We start from the raw sequence: 13833 nt of genomic DNA on the forward strand, positions 1-13833 counted from the left end.
CCCGCTATGTGTCGCTCTGTCTCTGCAGGATTTGGGGCGCTTTTGACCGGGCTCCTCCTATCCAGGTCCTCCTATCCAGTTTCCCCAATCCCACCTCTCTAGTGCCTCTAAGAGCTGGGCCTGTACCAGGCTATTGGGTAGTAACTGTCCCCTTCGGGCTCTCCCTTTAGCATCTGTCTTTCCAGTTCCGTGACTTCAGGGCGCGTGGTTCTTGCCCTCTGTGCGGAATTCCGCGGCACCAGGCGCTGCGCCCGCATAGGTTCTAGGAGCTGACTTTCCAGTCCGCAGCTTCCTGCGTTCCCCTACCCACCCCCTCCCCCCCCGCCACTTCCTCGGCCGTCCCCCATCCTAATCAGCACATCACGGACTGTACCCACTCCTAACAAGGAGCTCACTGTTGAAATGTTGTTGAAGCAGACACCGTTCAAACATGAAAAATAAAATATTTTATTTATTCAGCAGACGCATCCATACAGAACGTGTGCCAGATGCTGTTGTCGGATGAGTTCCGGACTGAGTCAGGCCGGGGATTCTCGAATCAGCCAAGTTTGGTTGCCAAAGTGGAAATCAGGTTTTGGGGCATCTCAGGGAATGAGAAGAGAGCGGGGAGGGGGGTCGTCCTGGAGTCGTCAGCGATGAGGAACAGGCTGGCGCGTGCGCCCCTCTGCTCACGGTCTCCCTTCGGTCAGCGAGCCGCCGGGGAGAAGGGTGTCCCGGAACCGCAGCGTCTCGGGCCTGGCGCCGCTCAGCCCGACGCCGAGGCCTGTCGGGAGCCGGGGCCGGACGGCGCTCCCCTCCGCGCGGGAACGCCGCGCGCTCCCTGGCCTCGGCCGGGCCTCCCGGCGCGCCCAGGCGGGGGAGCTCGCGGGCAGGACATTCCGCGGTTGGCCGCGGCGGGGCAGGCCGCCTACGCCCGGGCGCGTCAGGGCTGCTCCCCAGGGCGCTCACCCGCAGCGCCCTCGAGGGCTGCGCCACGCGCTCAGGACCGTGCTGGTTATTTTTTTAGACACTGGCTGACAGTCTACGTCCGGAAAACCCAGTGATAATTGGAGAGTAAAACTTAAAATACAGGTGAGCCAACCAGCGGTTGCAGCATTTCCGTGAAAAAACCCCGAAAAGCACAGGCGCCTTCCAATGCCTGGGCCCCGGGACCAGCGAGAGACAGCAGGACCCACTCTTAGAAGAGACATTGGGGGTTCAGCCTTGCTGCAGGGATAGGGGACCCCTGGGATGGAAGACCTCCTTTAACGTGCTTCTGGACCTGTAGGGGCGTTTACTGTCTCTTTGGAGGACATACATAACAACAACAGCGTCTCTGAATTCAGTATTTCTTTTAAATTAATCTGTACTTATTTATTTGTATTTATTAATCACAAACGTATCAACAGATGAAAAAGAATGTTCACGTCATGCACAGTGTATGTAGCAGATGCAGCAGGAGTTTTTAATCTGGGGTACAGGGCCAAGTAAGATTGTCTAGGATTTAAGGAGTCCATGACAACCCTGAAATTGTTTCCAGTTGGGGGGTGATGTGCCTTTTTCTAGTTAAGAATTCGGTAGCTTTTATGATGACCAATGTACATAACCTTAGTTTGGTTATGAAAAGCTTAACATTCAGTGGGTTTCCAGATTCAGACCTCTTGGCACTAACAAGGAGGTTCCCCGTGAGGAGCGACTCCAGGCCCACGAATCTGGACCCCAGTGGAAGTGTTTGGTTCTCCAGTGAGGGTCATTACAGCCTGGACTTGACTTTCTCTCCTTACAGAAGCCCCTCCCATCACCCCCAGAAAAGCCTCAGGGGCACAATTGGTTTCGTTTTAAAGACAGATTAGGTTCACGTAGATCTACTTCTGCATTTCTCTGTGCTTAAATAGAAATAAGTCTCCGGTGGGTTTTTTTTCCTGGATTAGTCATGCAAACGCTCTATGCCTCACTTACCCCTGGGTTTCGGCCTCTGGGGCAGCCCTCAGTGCAGGGCCGGCCCAGGACCCCTCCTCCACGCAGGGGAGTCTCTGGGGGAACTTGGGTGCTGACTTCACTGGGCTGGGATTTTCCTCAGCCAGTGTGCCCAGGGAGTTAAAACGTGCTCCTTTTAAGGAAGAAAGGATACAAGAGTTTCGTTTTTTTTTTTTTTAAATTGTAAAGGAAAAAAAGAAAGATTACAAAGCCACCCACAATCCCACTGATAGGCCTAATTTATTTTGTTTTAAATGTCAGCTCTCCTGTGTGCACACATTTGCATTGCTGTAATTATAGCAGCACAGTAATTATATGTTGAGAACTGTTCTATTTCACAGTCTGCTACTTTTAACATACTATAAACATTTTACTGTCTTCATAATTAGTGTTTTTAATGGCTGTATACTTTTCCATCCCACAAGCATATGTCACCATCTCCCTTTGTTGTACCTTTTCATGGGTTTCAAGTTATTGAGGGTCTGTGTGTGGTGGGGTGGAGCGGGGGGTGGTTATGCCATGTTCAAGAGTTTGTGCTGAGGTCTTTTTTCTCCAGCCAATTTCTGGTGTCATGATGAACCCTTAAGCTCCAAAGAAGCCAGCCTTCCTTTCTTCCTTTCCTCTTTCCTTCCTCTCGCAAATATTTAGTGAATGTCTACTACCTGCCAGGCACTGGTCCAAGCACTGAGGATAAAGAAGTGAACAAAACAAAATCTGTGCTACTGCGAAGCTCACATTCTAGTTAGGGGAGACATACAATAAACATATATATTAAATATTAAGTACTATGTATTATATTGTCCAATAATCATAAGTGCAACAGAGAGAAATGAAGCCAGGTGAGGGAGATTAGGTGTACTGTTTTTGTGTAGAGTAGTTAGGGAAGATTCTTTTCTGATGTAACATTTAAGCAGAGATATGAAGGAGGTGAAAGAGCAGCCATTTTGCAGCTCTGGGGAGGGGGCTTTCATGGCAGAAGAAACACCGGTGCAAAGGCTCTGAGGCAGGGCCATGTGCTTGGCCTGTGGGAGGAAGCCTGTGTGATGGAAGTGGAGTAAGTGGGAAATGAAGGGGATGTAAGCAGAGTGGTGGGTTGTCCCACATACTGTGATAGTGGAGCCATTTGAGGGTTTTGAGGAGAGGAATGAAGTGCTCTGATTTACCTTTTAAAAGAATCAATTTGATTGTCAGACTGTCAGAGTTTGGAGGTGGTTAATAATTCAGGCAAGAGATGATATGGTGCTTTGAACCAGGGTGCATTGGTAAAGGTGGTACAGATAGCCTGGGCATGGAGCCAGCAACATTTGTTGATAGTTTGAATGTGAAGTTTGAAAGTAAGAGTCAGTGATGGCTTAAAGTTTTAGGAAGAATGGAACTGCCGTATTTAAAAAATTTTATTGTTTGTTCTTCTCTTTGTGTTTTATAGAGGGAGTCAGGGAATTAGGAACTTAGTTTTGGACATGTTAAATCTGAGATGCCTGTTAGAAAGCTAAATCAAGTAGGCAATGAAATTTAAGAAATTGCAGCTTAAGGGACAAGTCAGCTGATTTTGGAGATGTCAGTGAACTCCATATTTAAAGCATGGGAAGCCAGGAGAGAGCCAGCCCAGATCTCTCTCCCTAGTCATTTATCCAGTTGTCTACTTGATATCGCCACTTAAAAGTTTAAAAGACAACCCAAGGACAATGTGTCCACGCACAAACATCTACTCTTACCCCCTGCACTGCTCTACGCACAGCCTGCCCTGCCTCAGTTGGTGAGGGTGCTCTTCTTCCATCGCTCAGACTAAATAAAGCCTGAGAGTCATTCTTTACTTTTTCTCTCACCTCCTACCTCCAACCTGTCAGGAAATCCCTACGGCTCTGTCTTCAAAATATATCCAGAATCGAATCCATACACTGCTCACCACCTGCACTGCTGCCATTCTGGTCAGAGGCACTTTTAGTTATTTCTTGCCTGGGTTACTGCAGTAGCTCCTACAATTTCCTCTGCTTCTAAATCCACCCCCCCACCCCCACCCCAGGAGTCTGTCCTCCATTCAGAAGCCAGAGGAATTCTTTTCAAACATGTCAGAGCACGTCCCTCTGCTCCAGACCCTCCGACGAAGTCCTGTGTGATCTGACCTAGAGGACTGCCTCTCTGGCTCCCACTGTTCCCGTCATCATTCACTTTGTTCCAGCAGCAGGGTTTCCTTGTCGTTCCTCAGCCAGGTCAGACATACCCTGCCTCAGTTCTCTCTGCTTAGGACATCCTTCTCTCAGCTATTCTCCTTGTCTTATTTCCCCACTTTCTTAAGATTTTGCTCAGCTCACTTAGCTCACTTTCTCAGTGGGACAGCTCCTGGCAGCATCTTTTACCCTACACTCTTATGCTGGCTTCCTTGCTTTTTTTTTCCCTTTTTTATCTAACTTTTTATAGTATAACATATGATATAACATATTTATTCAAATATGAGCCCTTGCAGAGCACTGATCTTTGTTTTGTTGTTTTAAATTGATTGATGTGTCCCAAGGAGCCAGAGCAGTACCTCGAACATAGTGGATGCTCAGTACATATTTTAAAAAATTTTTATTTATTTATTTGGCTGCACTGGGTCTTAGTTGTGGTATGTGGGCTCTAGTGCCTCAACCAGGGATAGAATCTGGGCCCCCTGCATTGGGAGCATGAAATTTTAGCCACTGGACTACCAGGGATGTCCCTCAATACATGTTTGTTGAATGAATGAATGGTTGAATTTAGAGCATAATGAAATGAGTCAGATAGTTTCCAAGGCAGACTGTGACGGTAAAGCTGAAATGGAGTGATGAAGCTGCTGAGACTCTTTCTGAGCTGGGTGCAGGGTACAGGTAAGAGATTATGAGGTCCTGAATCAAGACAGGGAATGGAAGCATATTTTAAAAGTGACAGACTTAAAAAACTGAAATTTACAGAAACCATGTAGTTATTTATTCATTCATTCATTTGCTCAGTCTTTCATCAAATGCTTTCTCCGTTCCTGCAATACGGAAAATGTGGAGACAAGCAGTGCTGTGTCCTGCCAGAGCTTTCCCGAGTTAAAAGGTGAAGTGTCCAAGTAAATGAAAGAGCTAGTGTATTCCTTGAGCAGGGCGTTTGTCTCAGTCTCATAAGGTTACCAACACTTACATGAGCTGCCAAACACCTCATAGGTGGGAAAAATACTCCTTTGACAAATCTGCTTGCTTTTTTGCTGCTGGGGATGTCTGGGCCTGCCTTAAGTCAAGGAGGCACAAATACAGGATCAGAACTCCAAAGTTTCCCAAACAGCTGTTCAGGGAAGCTATGTAGGCTGAGACCCTGCTTACTGCCCCCTACCCTGCCCCCTGTAACTGTCTGCAGCAGGTCAACTCCTGGGGCAGGACATGTTGACCAGTGGGAGCAGTGCTGAGACCAATTTTGAGACTGAGTGGGATTTTCAAACATGCAAGTCCCTGAAAGGACTGATATGGATGGGGACTAGGCTTCGGCCTGCAGGGGCTACACACAGACAGATACCCTGGGGCCCTGGAGTCAGAGCCAGCTGGAGACATAAACCATGTCACAGTTTCATCTTTTACAATCCTGAGTGTGTCTATGTGTGCATAACTTGCCATGTTGATTTAGACCTTCAAGGCAAGCAAAGATTTGGATCCAGGACAGCATGACACAGGAGTCTGACCCACTCGTCTTTGATCCGGTATACATCCTCCTCCACTTGGGGTCTGGCATCATAGAAATGATCCCATTTTGTAACAGCTGTCTTTTTTACAGAAATGAGATTGAATGAGACAAAGAGGCTAAGTTCAGTTCAATTCAGTTCAATTGGTCAGTCGTGTCTGACTCTTTGTGACCCCATGAACTGCAGCACGCCAGGCCTCCCTGTCCATCACCAACTCCTGGAGCCTACCCAAACTCATGTCATTGAGTCAGTGATGCCATCTAACCATCTCATCCTCTGTTGTCCGCTTCTCCTCCTGCCCTCAGTTTTTTCCAGCATCAGTGTCTTTTCAAATGAGTAAGCTGTTTGCATCAGGTGGCCAAAGTATTGGAGTTTCAGCTTCAACATCAGTCCTTCCAATGAACACCCAGGACTGATCTCCTTTAGGATGGACTGGTTGGATCTCCTTGCAGTCCAAGGGATTCTCAAGAGTCTTCTCCAACACCACAGTTCAAAAGCATTAATTCTTCGGTGCTCAGCTTTCTTTATAGTCCAACTCTCACATCCATACATGACCACTGGAAAAACCATAGCCTTGACTAAATGGACCTTTGTTGGCAAAGTAATGTCTCTGCTTTTTAATATGCTGTCTAACTGTTCACTTTTACATTTGACTTTACTTGGATTCTTAAAATGAGCAGGAATTATTTTTGTTATTTAAAACTTTGGTGGGGCTTGGGTCATAAAAGCACTCAGTTTCAAGGAGGCCCTCCATCTGCACCTTCAATATTTGGACTTAGACTTTCAGCAAGCTGGTCTTATTTTTTTTAAAAAAAGGAAGATATGCAATAAAGACACAGACATATAGATAAATCAGCAAGTTTTCAGTAATACTGACATCTGTTCCCTTACCTCCCCCCTTGATACTACTACCTTGGTGTCAGCCTCATTGCTTTTCTCCAGGCCTGTCAACTCCACAAGGGCAGGACCGTGGGTGCTGTTTGATCTCCAGTTCACGGTACAGTCACAGAACAGACAGGCCAGTCCATCAATAAATATAAGAAGTGAATGGATTATGGTAGCAATCTCCTCTTGGTTTCTCTGCCTCTGGTCTTAAATTTGCTGCTAATTCAGCAAAGATTCATTTATACACCTGCTGTGCTGTGCTAATCTTAGTTGCTCAGTCCTGTCTGACTCTTTGCGACCCCATGGACTACAGCCCATCAGGCTCCTCTATCCATGGGCATTCTCCAGGTAAGAGTACTGGAGTGGGTTGGCATGCCCTCCTCCAGGGGATCTTCCCAGCACAGGGGTTGAACTCAGGTCTTCCACATTGCAGGCAGATTCGTGACCGACTGAACCACCAGATAGAGGATACACCTACTATCGGCAAATATTTCCTGATGTTGTCTTCAGCAAGCAGTCTTCAGATGTTTGAGCTTCTGTATTTCACACAATAATGTTTTGAATTTGTATTATAAGTTTAAATAATTTCAAAGGATGTAATTTATGGCTTATTGCATATATTGACATTTAAAACTGGTATAAAACCTTAAAAAGTGTATCAATAGGACTTAAATACCATGGCAGTTTGATGCTCACTATTATTAATTTTAAAAAAAGTCCTTTAAAGTTGGAATTTTATGTTGCGTCTTTTCCTTAAACTTGAAAAATCCATTGTACTTCTCTCTATGGAATTTTATCCTGATATAACATATTTTTATCCTTGATAGTCTTTTATTGATTATTATTATTTTCTGCAACAAGAAAAAAGCATATGAATTGAAATTTAAAAAATATTTCCTAAGATGATCAGATAATAGAAATTAAATTTCTTCTGTGGTGAATTAGCATCATAATTATTAGTAGTACATAATTGGTCAGAGCAATATAAATGTGTTATAAATTATGATAAATGATTATTAAACATGAAAAAAATTTTTTTGCATCCCTGTCTGGGGTAAGAAGGACTGTGGCAAGGATTGTCTGTGTGATTCTCATTCCATTCAGCCTGTCACAGGGTATTTCAAGGATTAAATGAGATGATGTGTGAAGAGCCTGGCATAGCAGGGACAGCAGAGCCTGGTGGGCTTCCATCTATGGAGTTGCACAGAGTCGGACACGACTGAAGTGACTTAGCAGCAGCAGTGCTTTTTGCCTCCTGTTTAAGAAATTTCTGCCTATTACAAGGCCCATCATGTGGATGTCTGAATTTATCCTGCTTGGCTTCTCCAGTGACCCCACGACCAACAGGATCCTCTTCAGTGCCTTCCTTCTTCTTTACCTGAGCTCAGTCCTGGGCAATGGGCTCACCCATCACACATCATCCTTTCTGTGTGAATGGATGTATACTGATGCTTATGAAGGAAGAAATAAAGACAGATAAGGAACATTTCTTCCAGCTTACAAACAAGAAGGCATAAGGGTGCACCGGGAATGCTTAGATCCTTACTGGGGAAGTGATGCAGTTTTATGGGTGATAAGGTCTGCTGCGAGTGTGACTTGAGGTGCTTGGAAAGGAGTTCGCCGATGGGGACGGTTGGTTGTCAACTGTCATCATTGATCCCTGGCACTGGTGACAGGAAGTCACAGACCCTGTCCTCATGGAATTTGCATTCCACACACCAGCTGTTCTTAGGAAGCCTATAGGAACATATGGTTGGGGTTGAAAAAAATGTTGTTAAATTCATTCTCTGTTAATTTGGCCTCTATGAGGGGTGTTGTTTTTTTGAGTTTTACATGGGCTTTTCTAGAACCTGCGGCAGTAAGCTTGGCACCGTCCCTCCCAAACGCCCTGGGTTCCTGAGCCACCCTCTCTCTGCTTTGTCTTCCTCGGCTCCTCCTATCCTGTCCTCCGGCTCCACCAGGACAGTGAGGGCTCTGGGCAGCCTTCCCTGACCGCCCTGGGCTGAGTGGGCCCTGGCGGTCCCTCAATGTGCCCACAGCACCCAGGGCTTCCCTCTGTTGTCCCAGGTGTCACACTGCATAGACTGGAACAGGAGCCTGCAGGCCGGGACCTGGTCTGTTCCCACTGTGTCCCCTGCTGCTTGGAGCGGGGCCTGGCCCATGGCAGGCACTCAGGGACTGCATGGTGTGGCCTCGCTCCCTCCCCCAGAGAGTGAGGTCCGTGGGGGAAGCGCCACGTCCGATGCGCCCACCGCAGGCCCCACCCCGGAGCCTGGCCCCGACAGGTGACCAACAGACACTTGTTGCCTAAATGAGTGAATGATCTCGCCTTCTCAGTGTCCTGCTGGATCCTCATTTTGTCTCAGTCTTGAAATTGGGAAATGCTAAGTAGTCATGTATGGATGTGAGAGTTGGAGTATAAAGAAAGCTGAGCACTGAAGAATTGATGCTTTTGAACTGTGGTGTTGGAGAAGACTCTTGAGACTGCAAGGAGATCCAACCAGTCCATCCTAAAGGAAATCAGTCCTGAATATTCGTTGGAAGAACTGATGCTGAAGCTGAAACTCTAATACTTTGGCCACTTGATGCAAAGAACTGATGCTGGAAAAGATTGAAGGTGAGAAGAAGGGGATGACAGAGGATGAGATGGTTGGATGGCCTCACCGACTCAAAGGACATGAGTTTGAGCAAGCTCCAGGAGTTGGTGACGGACAGGGAGGCCTGGCGTGCTGCAGTCCATGGGGTCACAAAGAGTCGGACATGACTGAGTGATTGAACTGAACTGAATTGAACTGAAGTTTTGTCCTCAGTCCTCTTGTTGTATCTATATTTTCTCTCTCAGTGATTTTACCAAAGATGAGAATCCAATGAAAACAATAATAATACTTAAAATAGTAAAAATAAAGCATTGTCTATGTGCTGGATAGAAAAAAAAAAACATGAAAAAAATTTTAGTAAAAATGTCTTTGTTAATGAGATGGATGGCCCTATGCTTTTGTCTGTGTATTAGTGGTTAAATGTTACATGGTTCACAAAAATAAGTAAATGAGAATAGGAGTTTTAAAAAAATTTGTTTCATTGGCTAATAGAGTTTTGCCAAGAGAACACACTGGTCATAGCAAACACCCTCATCCAACAACACAAGAGAAGACTCCACACATGGACATCACTAGATGGTCAACACTGAAATCAGATTGATTATATTCTTTGCAGCCAAACATGGAGAAGCTCTATACAGTTAGCAGAAACAAGACTGGGAGCTGACTGTGGCTCAGATCATGAATTCCTCATTGCCAAATTCAGACTTAAATTGAAGAAAGTAGGGAAAACCACTAGACCATTCAGGTATGACCTAAATCAAATCCCAAACGATTAAACAGTGGAAGTGAGAAATAGATTTAAGGGACTGGATCTGATAGAGTGCCTGATGAACTATGGACGGAGGTTCGTGACATTGTATAGGAGACCGGTATCAAGACCATCCCCAAGGAAAAGAAATGCAAAAAAGCAAAATGGTTGTCTGAGGAGGGCTTACAAATAGCTGTGAAAAGAAGAGAAGCCAAAAGCAAAGAAGGAAAGGAAAGATATACCTATTTGAATGCAGAGTTCCAAAGAATAGCAAGGAGAGAGATGAAAGCCTTCCTCAGTAATCAGTGCAAAGAAATAGAGGAAAACAATAGAATGGGAAAGACTAGAGAGCTCTTTAAGAAAATTAGAGATACCAAGGGAACATTTCATGCAAAGATAGGCTCAATAAAGGACAGAAATGGTGTGGACCTAACAGAAGTACCAAGAATACACAGAAGAGCTGTACAAAAAAGATCTTCATGACCCAGATAATCACAATGGTGACTACCTAGAGCCAGACATCCTGGAATGTGAAGCCAGGTGGGCCTTAGGAAGCATCACAATGAACAAAGCTAATGGAGGTGATAGAATTCCAGTTGAGCTATTTCAAATCCTGAAAGATGATGCTGTGAAAGTGCTGCACTCAATATGCCAGCAAATTTGGAAAACTCACCAGTGGCCATGGGACTGGAAAAGGTCAATTTTCATTCCAGTCCCAAAGAAAGGCAATGCCAAGGAATGTTCAAACCACCACACAAGTGCACTCATCTCACACGCTAGTAAAGTAATGCTCAAAATTCTCCAAGCTAGGCTTCAACAGTATGTGAACCATGAACTTCCAGATGTTCAAGCTGGTTTTAGAAAAGGCAGAGGAACCAGAGATCAAGTTGCCAACATCCACTGGATCGTTAAAAAAGCAAGAGTATTCCAGAAAAACATCTATTTCTGCTTTATTGACTATGCTAAAGCCTTTGTGTGGATCACAAACTCTGGAAAATTCTTCAAGAGATGGAAATACCAGACCACCTGACCTGCCTCTTGAGAAACCTGTATGCAGGTCAGGAAGCAACAGTTAGAACTGGACATGGAACAACTGACTGATTCCGAATAGGAAAAGGAGTACATCAAGGCTGTATATTGTCACCGTGCTTATTTAACTTATATGCAGAGTACATCATGAGAAACGCTGGGCTGGAAGAAGCACAGGCTGGAATCAAGATTGCCGGGAGAAATATCGATAACCTCAGATATAAAGATGACACCACCCTTAAGGCAGAAAGTGAAGAAGTAAAGAGCCTCTTGATGAAAGTGAAAGAGGAGAGTGAAAAAGTTGGCTTGAAAGTAAGCATTCAGAAAACTAAGATCTTGGCATCTGGTCCCATCACTTCATGGGAAATAGATGGGGAAACAGTGGAAACTGACTGACATTATTTTTCTGGGCTCCAAAATCACTGCAGATGGTGACTGCAGCCATGAAATTAAAAGACGCTTGCTCGTTGGAAGAAACGCTATGACCAACCTGGACAGCATATTAAAAAGCAGAGACATTACTTTGCCAACAAAGGTCTGTCTAGTCAAGGCTATTGTTTTTCTAGTGGTCATGTATGGCTGTGAGAATTGAACTATAAAGAAAGCTGAGCACCAAAGAATTGATGCTTTTGCACTGTGGTGTTGGAGAAGACTCTTGAGAGTCCTTTGGACTGCAAGGAGATCCGACCAGTCCATCCTAAAGGAGATCAGTCCTGGGTGTTCATTGGAAGGACTGATGTTTAAGCTGAAACTCCTAGTACTTTGGCCACCTGATGCGAAGAGCTGACTCATTTGAAAAGACCCTGATGTTGGAAAGATTGAAGGCAGGAAGAGAAGGGGACGACAGAGGATGAAATGATTGGATGGCATTACCAACTCAATGGGCATGAGTTTGAGTAAACTCCAGGAGTTGGTGATGGACAGGGAGCCCTGACTTGCTGCAGTGCATGGGGTCGCAAAGAGTCGGACATGACTGAGTGACTGAACTGAACTGATCGTTGATTTATAATATTGTGTTAATTTCTACCATACAGCAAACTGACTCAGTTATATATGTATATTCTTTTCCATTATGGTTTATCACAGGATATTGAATGTAGTTTCCTGTGCTGTACAGTAGAACCTTGTTGTTTATCCATTCTATATGTAGCAGTTTACATCTACTAATTCCAAACTTCCAGTCCCACCCTCCCTCCCTCCCTGCCTACCATCTCCTTTGGCAACCACAGTCTGTTTTCGATATCTGTGAGCCTATTTCTGTTTTGTAGATAGGTTCATTTGTATCATATTTTACATTCCACATAGAAGCGATATCATATGGTATTTGTCTTTCTGTTTCTGACCTACTTTCATTTAGAATGATAATATCTAGACACACACAGGTGAGGTTGAAGGGATTGAGGAACAGGGCCAAGACCAGAACCCGGGTCTCCTAAGATGAGAGGAGTCTAGGCCCCAGGGTGTGGCAATTTGAAGAGCAAGTGGGCTTTCCCTGGCTCAGCCCCTGCCTCCACCCGCAGCTGCCCTCTTGATGGAGAGCTGAATCCCTATTCCAAGATCAGCCCAGCCCTGGGTTCAGGGCAGCACTGGGTGGACGCTGTCATAGGCCTCGTCCTCCTGTTGCTCCTCACTGTGGTGCTGCTGGGCCTGTTCGCCTGGCGCTGGTGGAGACAAAAAGACAAGGGCAACAAGAAAGAAGTAATGCCCGAAATGGCATTATTTCATTTCTTTTTTTCAATGGCTGAGTAGTATCCCATTGTATATATGTACCAAGTCTTCTTTATCCATTCACCCATCAATGAACATTTAAGTTGTTTCCATGTCTTGGCTATAGTAAGTGCTGCTATGAACTTAAGGGTGCATGTATCTTTTTGAATTATAGTTTTCTCCAGATATGTGCCCAGGAGTGGGTTGCTGGATCACATGGCAACTCAATTTTTAGTTTTCTGAATAACTTCCATGCTGTTCTCCGTAGTGGCTGCACCAAAGTTACATTCCCACCAATAGTGTGGGAGGGATCCCTTTTCTCTACAGCATTTATTATTTGGAGACGTTAACGGTGGCCACTGTGGCTGGTGATGGTAGTATCTCGTAGTTTTGATTTGCATTTCTTTAATGGTTAGCAGTGTTGAGCATTTTTTCATGTGCCTACTGTCAATCTGTATGTCTTTTTTGGAGAAATAGCTACTTAGGTCTTCTGCCCATTTTTTGGTTGGGTTGTTTGCTTTTTGTTATTGAGTTGTGTGAGCTGTTTGAAGGGATTGTGTGAGGTTTGTATATTTTGGAGATTAAGTCTTTGTTGGTTGCATCGTTTATAAATATTTTCTCCTAGTCCATAGATTGTCTTTTCTTTTCTTTTTTTTTTTTTTTTATGGTTTCCTTTGCTATACAAAGGAGCTTCCTTCATAGCTCAATTGGTAAAGAATCCACCTGCAATGCAGGAGACCCCGGTTCGATTTCTGGGTCGGGAAGATCTGCTGGAGAAGGGATAGGCTACCCACTCCAGTATTCTTGGGCTTCTCTTGTGGCTCAGCTGGTAAAGAATCCGCCTGCAATGTGGGAGAGCTGGGTTTGACCCCTGGGTTGGGAAGATCCCCTGGAGAAGGCAAAGGCTACCCACTCCAATATTCTGACCTGGATAATTCCATGGGTTGTATAGTCCATGGGGTCGCAAAAAGTTGGACACGACTGAGCAATTTTCACTTGCTATACAAAAGTTTGTGATTTTTGACTAAGTCTCGTTTTTAAATTTTTTGCTTTTATTTCTATTGCCTTGGGAGACTGACCTAAAAAAACATTGGTATGATTTATGTCAGAGAATGTTTCACCTGTGTTCTCTTTTAAGAGTTATGGTGTCACGGCTTATGTTTAAGTTGTTAAGCCATTTTGAGTTTATTTTTGTGTATGGTGTAAGGGTGTGTTCTAAATTCACTGATTGA

The 13833-nt window shown here is 44.9% G+C and overlaps 1 long non-coding RNA gene across 1 annotated transcript in view; it reads left to right on the forward strand.

Annotated features, from left to right (window-relative positions):
• Positions 1-341: 341 nt before the first annotated feature.
• Positions 342-13833, forward strand: part of LOC139037137 (uncharacterized) — a 57808-nt gene continuing 44316 nt past the window's right edge. Inside the window, exons 1-2 of the long non-coding RNA XR_011489958.1 lie at positions 342-571; positions 1007-1071. This is a non-coding gene — a long non-coding RNA (uncharacterized lncRNA). The remainder of the gene's footprint in view (positions 572-1006; positions 1072-13833) is intronic.

The sequence above is a fragment of the Odocoileus virginianus genome, chromosome 10 (assembly GCF_023699985.2).
Source record: "Odocoileus virginianus isolate 20LAN1187 ecotype Illinois chromosome 10, Ovbor_1.2, whole genome shotgun sequence".
NCBI classification, from domain to species: domain Eukaryota; kingdom Metazoa; phylum Chordata; class Mammalia; order Artiodactyla; family Cervidae; genus Odocoileus; species Odocoileus virginianus.